Source organism: Melanostigma gelatinosum (genome assembly GCF_949748355.1).
Source record: "Melanostigma gelatinosum genome assembly, chromosome: 4".
Taxonomy (NCBI): domain Eukaryota; kingdom Metazoa; phylum Chordata; class Actinopteri; order Perciformes; family Zoarcidae; genus Melanostigma; species Melanostigma gelatinosum.
The window spans coordinates 5916678-5928016 of NC_136637.1; the positions used below are offsets into that span (position 1 = coordinate 5916678).

The 11339-nt window shown below is 43.3% G+C and overlaps 1 protein-coding gene across 1 annotated transcript in view; it reads right to left on the bottom strand.

Moving 5' to 3' along the window:
* lpp (LIM domain containing preferred translocation partner in lipoma) overlaps positions 1-10670 on the bottom strand; it is a 129768-nt gene extending 119098 nt beyond the window's left edge. Inside the window, exons 1-2 of the mRNA XM_079266716.1 lie at positions 10569-10670; positions 7085-7156 (exon numbers count right to left, since the gene is read on the bottom strand). The gene's annotated coding sequence lies outside the window, so the exon portion shown is untranslated. The remainder of the gene's footprint in view (positions 1-7084; positions 7157-10568) is intronic.
* Positions 10671-11339: the final 669 nt, after the last annotated feature.

The following is an 11339-nucleotide window of genomic DNA, read 5'->3' on the forward strand; positions in this document are numbered from 1 at the left end:
AAATAAAAATACAAAAAAAAACAAATCAGCCAAGAAAATTGCAATCATTGCATTTCTCATGAATACACGTTCATTGATTGGTTTACTTGCTGCTGACATTTAAAAGTAAAACAATGCTAACCATGTCGGCTGACAACATACTTTTGCCGTAATCTGGTTTTCATGTGCATTTGTTTTGGCACATCAGTAACGGCTCTGTGTTTTTCCAACAACATGCTTCAGTGATGTGACCACCTTTAGATGCCGCCGTCTGTCACTGCATGCCAAGTGAGTGTATCAGTCACGTCGTGTGAAGTGTCCCATTAGCCTCCAGCTTCTGCCTAATCTGAGATTAATCAGTTAGTGGCATCTGATCCTAAACGATAGGGCCACAGAGAGGATGTCACTTTTAGCACACAATCACTCCACTGTCGTTATGACAATGTTAAAGACTACAGTTGTTTACTGGGAAGTGTTGATGAGCAGTCGGGAGAAATGTTCAACGACCAGAATAGAAGAAGTGACGGCCGTTGGGATTGGAAACACTCGACGCCAACAGTCTGGAATTGAAGCATTACCGGTACTTCGACAGAATGGAATTGAAGCATTACCGGTACTTCGACAGAAAGCAGAACGGTTCTACTTGTAGTTCTCTGCTCCTGAGCTGCTCGTCTGATGTCCCCGATACGGAGGAAGTAGCAGAAAGCTTGGGACACAATCATTCTACTTACTAAAACTGCTGGTTCAATCATTTGCTTATCGGAATCAGTGTCTTTTCAGGCGTGACAACAGATGGAACAAAAAAATGTTTGTTAAATATATACTGTACATATAGCATTTCATTACTTTATATTCATGTAATAAGTACAAGTGTCAATTAGGTGGAAAATTGCCTTGAGAATTTAAGAAAGTAAAATGGTTATAATAATAACAATCATTTGCATTGTGTTCAATGTGACCCAGACAGACATGATCACTATAAGTGGTTTCCACTGTATTACTAATATCAATATTAGGACCGGAGATGGGGAGAGGCAAAGCGATAAAGGCTAAAAAGAAAACAAATGTAACTTGATGAGCTGACAGAGTCTCTACGTTTAGGAGCTTCCTGACCGAATCACTTATGGTTTATGACTTGTTTTTTCCTAATTAGTCACCAGCAATGAGGCCGTGAACACAAGTTTAACATGGCTGACAGATCGTTTGTCGGGATCGGCTGAACAAAGTTTATCCCATTTGTTTTATAGCCTTTTCAAATTGAGTAACAGGAACTAAGGAACAACAGAGTCCACTGTTCATTCCAGAGGCAGGTCTGGGCTCTGCGCTAAAGAGAATTCATTCCTATGAGATGAAGACTGAATTCTTCAGACATGACAGAGTGTCTGGCGGAGGCTGCTGACATGACGGATGGTCATGACATCACGCAGTGGTTGTATTTGGAAAGTCAATAATAAATGCAGAAAAAGACGAGAGGTGGACCTCCTAAAGTGCAGAAGACCTTCAACAGAGGTGATGAGTTATACAGACCAAAGCTAACATGACGGGCCGACCCAAAGAAATCTCAAATCTATTGAATAATAATGCGTCTCCGATTTTTGTTTATGGATCAGACATTCCAGCTCGACTGGAAAAGAGAAGAAAAACGTAAATTTATATCGTGAGAAAATCCCAAAAGCAGATACTGAGATCTAAAAAGAGTATTTAGTCATTGTTGCCAAATATGCTACCTGACGGTATTATAATACATTTTAAATTCCAATCGAGCAGCAATAATTCCAAAGCTCTGAGCATCATTTCAGCCGACGCACTGCACATGTTCACAACCCTACACGACCTGTGCTCCTAAAGTCTCACCGGTTCAGAGTTGTTTTGAAAGCATCATTAGTTAAAGAGTAATCAAGAGTTACCAAAACAGAAAGTAATCAAACCCTTAAAGTGATTCTCCTTAATAAGAAAGATAATCTCCCCCTTTAGCTCGTCTCCTCAGCTCAGTGGGATTCTCCGTGTAATTGCTCTGGTTAATCACGCCGTAATTTGTTGACGAGATTCATTTGGGAGACTTGTCTTGAAAACATCACAATCTCTCCCAATCTGGGGACGGCAACAATCTGGAAATGAAGGGCCGCAAAGTAGAGTGAGACCAGATTAAGTGATTTGAAGAGCGTTGGAGATGTCGCCAGGGACAGATGTAACAGACGATCAGCGGAGCCAATGAGCTGTCTCAAGACACTCATTGATTTGTCAAGAAACTGCTCACTCCAATATTCTTGATACTGTGCTAATAAAACTGGTATTGAGCTTCTTTTATATTAATTATCATTCCTGTATTTAAAAGGTGCTGTATGCAAGATTGCGAGCGTTTCTATTGCTTCTCCGGGGCTCTCCACATGGCGAAGGCTGAGCTGGTGGCTCGCACCTAACAGCGCTAACGGGGCAAACATCAGCGCTGACAGAGCCAACAGTGTTCGGGGGAACCGGAGGGCTTCAACAGAGGTGAGGAGTTATAATGGCCACGAGCAGGCAGCCACATCAACGCCACGATGATGGACCAGAACAAAGAAATCGGAAATCTATTGAAAAACAATGCGTCTCAGATTGTTGTTAGAATATCAAATAAGTGTCATTGCGATGAGAAGATTCCCTTTTCTAAAGCAAACTATGACAACAATTGTCATGAATGTGCAGTGGCAACAGTTCAATGTTTATGTTGGATAATTATAAATCTGATCATTAAATACACAAAGTCTCAAACAGGGTGTGTAAAAAAACAGCTACAGCCTGATTGAATTTGATGGCTACTCAAAAGTAATTCGGTCATCAAAGCACTCTACATGTTTCCCCATATGTTGTTATGATAATCAATTCTGACAGAACTCCTCCTTACTTCCTCTCCTAGATCTATAATGCTGCACAGCTGTCTGCCACCGAGTCATCGTGGGATAAATGCTGAAACATAGTGTCGGTCAGAGAACTGAACTGAAATGATCTATGCGGATATGTGTATGAATGTTGAGAGAAAGAGACAAATTACAGAGGAAACTGGATTTAGGATCCAGTAACCTGTGATCACTGGACAGTCTGGGCGTGACACAACTTATTACTGACATTATGTTACCACCAACAGTAATAATCTAACTCTACCTGTGTGTGGCTATCACCGCTGATCTTTGTGAACTGGACTCATTGTTCACTGAGGCTCATTTGAATAGAAAGGAGCCGATCTTGCGCCAGTCGCCTGCATATTGCCTCATTTAAATAGGTGCAGATAGCACAGGGGCAGCGAGGCGCCGCTTGCTTGGCAGCACAGTTCGGGAAGCATTTATTTTTGTCTTATACGTGCAGGTTTATATGCCATGCAAGTCTTTTGTGAATTTGCCCCAGAGTGGACTGAACATAGCCACATTTTATTGTTCGTGAATTTTTACTAACTTTGTTTAACAATCCAACTCTCCACACGGGTCAACCAATCGATTTAATATCTGCTCTTCTTTTGTCTGGTGGAATAACCTGATGGAATTTTGTGGACCGAAACGTTGAATATCTCTGACTGCAAGTGAAGGGGACAGTGTGCGGGAGTCTTTTTGTGCGAAAGTCAACTGTCAAAACTTTCACATTCCTATCTCCAAATGTTATAAAGTTTTACTTTAAGGCCAATGGAGACCACAATTTCACCCAGAAAGCACCGAACGCCCGAGGCATGTCAGATGAAGTCAGCATGCTATCGCGCTCACAGTGCCACTGCTACAGACCTATATGAGCCAAAAAATGATTTGGCCATCTGTAATTTAAACATGTTTAGAAGTCATTGCAGAGGAAACATAAATATATTTAAAGACGTGTGGTGGGGGCCGGTTGAGTCTTTGGCCGAAAACATGCTGCATGTAACATTTCATGAACAGATAAATGGCTTAGAGATTATTAGATTCCTACAGAATTCAGCCTCCAATAAAACAATATGGAAAAATATAACAATTGACACTTTGTACGCAAACGGGGTCACTAGCTGTGAGGCTGGTACAGTCCCAGCATCATTTCAAGATAAAAGTGAGAGATAATCACTTCACCACTGAGCCCTTAAAGCTGAGAAAAAATCATTTACCTCGTCCCTCCACTACTACTGCCGGGCACCGGCTGCACAGAGTGTTTGAAGTGTGTGAGTGAGAGCCAGGAGGAAGGTCAGACCTGTTAAGGTGTAGATATCAGTTAGAGGATGTTTGTACAAACCAGAATTCTCGACTTGAGCTGGCCCCGACTCTCTCTCTCTCTCGCTCTCTCACACACACACACACACACACTCAACTGCAAGCCATCTGGAGAAAAAAAAGCTATTTAATAATTTCTATCCGACAATATCTTTTCCGTTTGGGCCAGACATCATTCATCTTCATCCTCCTCGTATTACTGACGGGTTGCATGCAAGGTCAGTCTCCCGGTCAAACATGTTCTCACAGTGCTGAGTTTGTCCATACTTTTAAAACAATAATAATAACAGAAGCTTCCCCAAAATCTCCGGTGAACAGTCGATATCACGTCCCTGTCTTTTCCACTCTGCAGGAGATGCGCGGGAACATTGTGTGTCAGTGTTGTGTCTGATGCAAGGAAACAGCAATGGACTCTCCTTAATGTCTCTCAAACTTTCAGTCAAGCAGTGACAAAACTCTTCATACACCATTCTGGACGATGTAAAAAGATATTCGATTGTAGTACTATTCTGACAATAAGTAGTCGCATTCTCTCACTGCGCACAGGAAATAAAACATCAAAAGAAAAATGAAGCACAGAGCGATACTCACAGTTTGTCTTTCGATCACTGAAGCAGAGAAAACTAGCTCGACTAAATGGCAGTCACTTGCAAAGGCTGCTCTCACCCCTAGAAAGCCTTGTGCAGCCCAAATGACTCACATCCTTCTCCCAACCTCTGTCAACCAGCGTGGGGAGGTAAACATTTCCAAATATGGAGAAAGTGTGGAGACAGTATTGAGGGCAATATCAGTTGGGTTTGCTTTTTAACTTGGAATGCCATACGCTGCAGAGCCAGAGTCCCTCAGCACAGCCAGTTCTGTGGTGCATACCTTTCACTGGGAATAATAACAGAGAACTTTTCACCATCTCTTTGGATACGGTCTGACCTAAGATGGGTAACGCAGTGAGCCTACAAGCTCCAGTTTAAAAAAAAAAGGGAAGAGGAGTCATAATGTGGAGAAGAGGAGTTAGCTTAGAAAGCTGTGAATGTGTATCACGATGAACTTGCAAAAAGAAATGCAGAGAAACAGACGCAATTTACTTCTCTTCTTTTTGTTAATCAGGCGACCGGGCCAGATTAGAAGTTAAAGATAGCCCATTTACTGTGAGAAGCTGTCGTGTCTCACCGATTGTGCTCCAGTGATTAAGAAGGTATAATTAAAGTGTGATTACTCCCCACCGGTGCCTGTGGGTCAGCGGAGATCCCGGTAACATTAACAGCTGCTGGGAGAGAACACTACACCTCCCTGTCTGGAGACCGCGTTGAAGAGCAACCTGGCTGAGAGCGCTCGTTACAGCCCGACCTACGTTATCCGTATCCCAACGGGACGGACTGCGTTGGGACCACTGAAATTCTCACATGATCATAAATTACTTATTAAATATTCTTAAAATCGTTGCATTTAAAATACAGTTTTCTGACGATATTCTTCAATACCTTCCGGCCTGAATCTGGTGCACATCTGATTTGTACCGATGCCAAATCAGTCTGAACAGTCGTATGAGAGTTTGTGCAGCTTTTAAATCACTAACTGAGCCTTTATCTGGCTCTGGACAAAAGAGGAGAAAAGCCCGTTGTTGCTGCTGAGCCGTGGGAGGAGAGTGAGGTGCTTCAATCTTTGGAATGTATTTCAATTCAAACTCTAAAATCACAATCGTGGCATGTTTTGAAACTTATTAGAAGAGGGGGCCAATCAGGGTCACATGACAATGTGAATGCAATGTCTATGCAGACAAACGCCTTAAAAAGATGCTCGAGACTTGAATAAAAGCCACGGCTACATAACGTGTGCTTTTTACAATGAGACAAACCATATTTAATGCAACAAACCTTGCTATGAGTCAGTTGAGTTACATGATCTAACAAAGGAAATAGGCCGTAAAGCATTCAAATAGTTCTCCACCGATTAGAGCAGCACTCCAGACGACATGGTTGGACTCACTTTTGATTTTTAATCAAAATCTAGCACAAATCGCAAAATGGCAAAACCAGAGACATCATCTTTTGTGACCAGTGCAGCATCAAAGCATCGTTTATTTAGCAAGGTAGCTAGCTAATTAGCAACCGCAAAATGAGTAGAAATGTACAAAGTTAATGTGACAATCTCCATTTTCGTCATCGTGTGTGTGCTAAATCAAAACGTGCGTGTGTGTGCGTCCCAATAAAGCCGCGACCGCTGAGGAGGTTGGCAGAAGGCTAAGCTTAACTATTAGCATTTTCTCTCCTTCTTTCTTGGATGTATTGGAGCTGCAGCAGCTAGAGCCTAGAGTCACAGTTTGTCATCTGAAATGTATGCATTATTAAATCTGACAGCCAACAACACAGCAGCAGGACTTCTTCCATGCACAACTTTAGCCCCACTACTCTGAGCTGATGCCTATATGCCTCCAGTCCTTCCTTCATTTTGCCTCCAGCTAACACCGTGACGTAATCGTTACGTCTGGCCTAAAACAAAGGCGGCATTACGTCCGCTGTGCAAAAGCTTACAGAGATATTACAGCAAAAACAAGTTGATATGGATCCTCACTGAAAGATACACCGTGCAACACATGGAGCTGCTTACAATAAAGCGCTCGCACTGAGAATCAACAAAGCAGGTTTCAGCTTTTCTGTGTTCGACACTGAGCTACTTTAAGTTTCCAAACCATCATGTGCAAATATGTGACAGCTTTACAGAGTGACTTGACCCTGACGTGGTAACTTATGTCCATATTTTTGCACTTAAACGGCAACACATGACCTTCCGAACATAAGTTCTGCTACCACCCAACACAGAACACAAAAGCAGGGGGAAAAAACTGGTTGAAACAGTGTATTTCAAATTTAAAAAATAAAAGCAGACTACAGCAAAAGCAGTCTTACCTTGTCTCCTCTCTGGATGTACGGGATTCCTGGAAGGCTGTTGAAGCGACGCCCTTCACCGTATGTCGAAATCTGTTGAGATTGAGAAACTCTGTCATTCAAACGAATTACGTAACTATAATTTAGCTATGCAGGAGCACAGCAACATAGTAAGTGGGTCCTGTCAACTTCACAGAAATGTGTTTGCGTGAGTGTGCCGTTCATCAGAGGACAGATGAGCCACAGGCAGCCTCCAATAAATCCTGCATGGACCCGAGTGGAGGTTTCCATTTAAATTTGAGCCCGTCATTTCTCACCAGGCACCTGTCACGGCCTGTTGGGAGCAATACTTCACAGCAAAGGCACAGTTCAGGGAAAACAACGCTGACAAGTTGCATTGCAGAAAACGCTTCACTACAGTGGAACAGTTATTCTGCGAAGAGAACTAAGACTGAAATAACGTTGGATATGAAGGTTGGCCGTCGACAACGATGACCTCACAAGATCGAGGCGAAGCAAGCTGCTCTCCACCGACAACGACACCCAGGGCATGATGGGAAACCCCAGGCTGTCGCCCCGATCAAAGAGCCGGATGGCTCTTAGTCTCGACAACAAACACCGTGTTTTGTACAAAATGCCGGATATACACTACAGGTAGCCTACCGATCGGATCCAATAGGATGAAATATTAACTGTTTCTGTGACGTCCTGTCGATTCTTTGAAGGCTGCTGGAAACTGTCCGACTTGACCGCACTTACTCCGTCTTTAGTTTCAGATGTAGGAGTAGTAATTGTGACACTAATTTGTCCTGCAGCACTATGTTTTTTTATAATCCACATGGATCCAAGGAAACAGTATTGTTGTGTAAACTAGCCCAGCACATGTCACACCCTACCTGACAGCACAGCGGGCGCTGACATGTCCATGCTGTGCCCTGCGTGTTCTCTCGTTATCTTAATACACACTTGTTTTCCTCCAACAAGGTTACGTAGCCCTATTCTGTGGCCTCTGCATATTTTGATGTGTTCCATAACACTACAAATGAACAAGATTTCATTCAAGAATCTTGGGTCAGTCACTAACCCTTCTGCTGCCTTCCAACCCGCATACTTTTGCTTTTCTGCTTTTAGTACACACTGCAGCTGCCCTTTCAAAGAAAGTACTTTTGCATGCAGTACAGATACTTCTTCCTCATAACATGGCACCATGAACTTTGACCCTCTTGCTCAGGTATCTGACACGCAAAGGATTGTGGGCCGGAAACTGCAAAATGCGACCAGATTTAGTAGAACATCCTGGTATTTTTGGCGTACTCTATTTTAAATACTATGCATTGCGACAAAATTATTTTCTGGCGTACTCGATAGTATGGCAGTATGGGTGTTGGAACGTACAGCTTGATCCCCAACACATTAAAGGCTGTCGCACTAAGGAGAGACAGGTACTGTACAAGTAGCTGGTCACTAACCCAACATGAGGCTTTGAGGATACCTAGCCCCAGTTTGTGCAAGATGGAATATGTTTCATCTTAAAAATGATGAGAAGAGTCTTTGAGAATTCTGGAGATCCCTCCATAACGTCAGTGGGTGTTGCTAAATGACCCTGTGGCAAAGATTGACATGTATCTGCAGCTCAAATGTAATAGTGATACACAATAGCCCACTCGTATTACAGATAATGGAGAGGTGTACACTAGTTTCTGGTAACACTCAAACAGGTGACACTTTCTAAAGAGCCCAACGCCTTGACATCACGCTCCGCTCTAAAACGGTTCACTTTGAGTCGGGGGGGAAATGCTGCTATTCCTTGCAGAAAAAAGGACACCCTCATTAAAATAACACAAACAGTAGAGTAACTTCACGAAACCTACCAGGGGGGCCCGGGCTCAAAGACGGCTGAGGCACTCATCTTTTAACTTTAACATCATCAACGCTGTCAAACGAGTCCTTTTTTTAACCGGAGATTTTATAAGACAGTTCCGTTTAATGCTGCCTGAGTCAAAAATGTGTCAGAGTGACACAGATGTATGCGGTTTGATGACAGCGCTCTCGGGGGACCTTGGTGTTATTGATTTAAAACATCTAAGTCAAAGTTTGAATTCAGTCCTTTTGGAGAAGAAAGTGAGACTTATTTTTCACGTTAGCGACATTTTATGGCAGAACAATATCTACAGTCTGGACCAGGGCTCTTATTTCTTGAAGATGAAGGCAACCGACAAGGTTAAAGCAACATTTGGGAGGTATTCAGTCAAGATATCTGTGCGAGACTGTGATAAATGTAATCCTTCAGAGGGAATCTTGAGCGAGACCCACACAAAACCGTACAACACATGTGACGCACGCAGAAACATTGAATGCCAATAAACAAGGTAGGAGTGTTCCTCCATACCTAGAATTGAATGGGATTTGTTAGGTTGTATTTACGTCGTTCTTTAAAGAAATGATTGCTGGGAACACAGAGGATGATCAGCCGGGCGGACAGTACGGTTGGACACAAAGGCGTCCTTTTCAAAGTGGTTAACCTCACTTTTCTCAAGGAGGACAGTGACCTCATTCAGAACAGTCTTAGTTGACATCTTGTTGGTAAAGTGGTCAAGGTACAGCGCCTGGCATGAAGTCTGTCCAGGCTCGTTGAAGTACATTAAGACTTCAGGTGGTGCCAAGTCTGACCTGTTTGGACATTTATTATGTCACAAATCAAGGTAGTCACGCTCCAAACCAGGGTTAACAGTAACATGAACGTTACATTGTTGGCCAGCACAGTTAGTCCACACCTTCATGAGACGCAACAATGAAACAAAGTAGCTGTCATATACGAAGTCCTCAGAAAACAGAACTACTGAACACCGCCGACAAAACTATTTAAAGAACGTGGCGAACTTTTTGCTGACGTAAACGAGTCGGTTCATACGTTAAGGGGGGACACTTTTCTGTTTTGTTTTTTAACGACGACGCCAAAAAGCTATTAAACAGCTACTTTAGCGACCAGTTAGCGCTGTTAACTGTCACGGGACAGGGAGCTCGTGAGTCCGCTAAGGTGACGTTTAGCGACATATTTCACAGCAGAGAGCGGCTCTCGTGTTTTCTCCGGTGACACGGCTGTCTTCCGCATTGCTCAGCAGCAGAGCAGTTGGCTAAAAACAGACACACCAGAGACGCCCAGAGTCCCTTTTGGCAAAACCTGACGGCTCACAATGTCGTATATATTGAACGCATGACTGAGCCTAGCGCAGCACCAGCTACCGACGAGTTAGCTTCGTTAGTACCCACATGTAACATTAGCACCGGCCGAGGCTACCGTAAGAGTCCACGCCCTCATTGTGAACTCAGTCCGAGCTACACAGTAAACTTCATATTATCGCACAACAAGGCCGAACAAATCGGAGAGAAGCTACTCCCAACACCGGGTTAACCAGTCGTACCTTAAACTACACCGGTTTAAAACACAGCAGACAGTCGCAGATAAGTGTAAAGCGCGACAAGAGCGCGCGGTAGTTTCGCTTACCTCGCTTTCTAGCAAATAAAACAAGAGGTTCAAATCCCACCAGAAAAAAAGTGAAACTTCTTGATCCAAATTCTGGGAGAGTTGTAGGCGGTGACGTCACGCTCTGAAATTCCAGCCGTCTGAGTGAGTTGAGAGGTTTGCCCATGTAAGGCAGCAGGCCAGCGGTGTCACCGAGCCAGAAGACCGCGGGCCCGAGTCTGTCTGTTTGCAGAAGGATGTACACGGAAAAAATGCATGTTTAGTAGATTGCAGTTTCCCCTTTTTTATTTTTCCTAAGCTGAACCCCATGATTCTGTCCCCAAAATACACATGTTGATAACTCATCCTGTTCCTAACTGAAACATAACAATAATTATAAATTAATTCGATCTATATAACCTGCAAAATGCCATTCAGTTAAACAGCCTCGCACTAAAGTTAGGGTAACCTTTTGCACAGAAATTTGAATACTCAACATTTTGAACACCTTAAAATGTAATGTATTCCAACTTCACCTCAACTTGTATACAGAACAGAAATACACAGAATAGCCCTTTAACCTGACATGTAGAGAAGGTGGGGAACGAGAGGCTATATTCGACACACCTGTGAGCTGGGGGCAAACCAATCAACTCACCAAAGCTGCATGGAGGAGAACAAAGAGAGGGGTCAGAGTTTTTAATGGCGTTACCGAAAGTATGATTCGGTTGACGAAGACTAAACTAAATCGGAGCAGCCAGGATCCATGAACCGGCTGGATACACGGAGCTTTCTGAGAGGACAAGGCCTTAC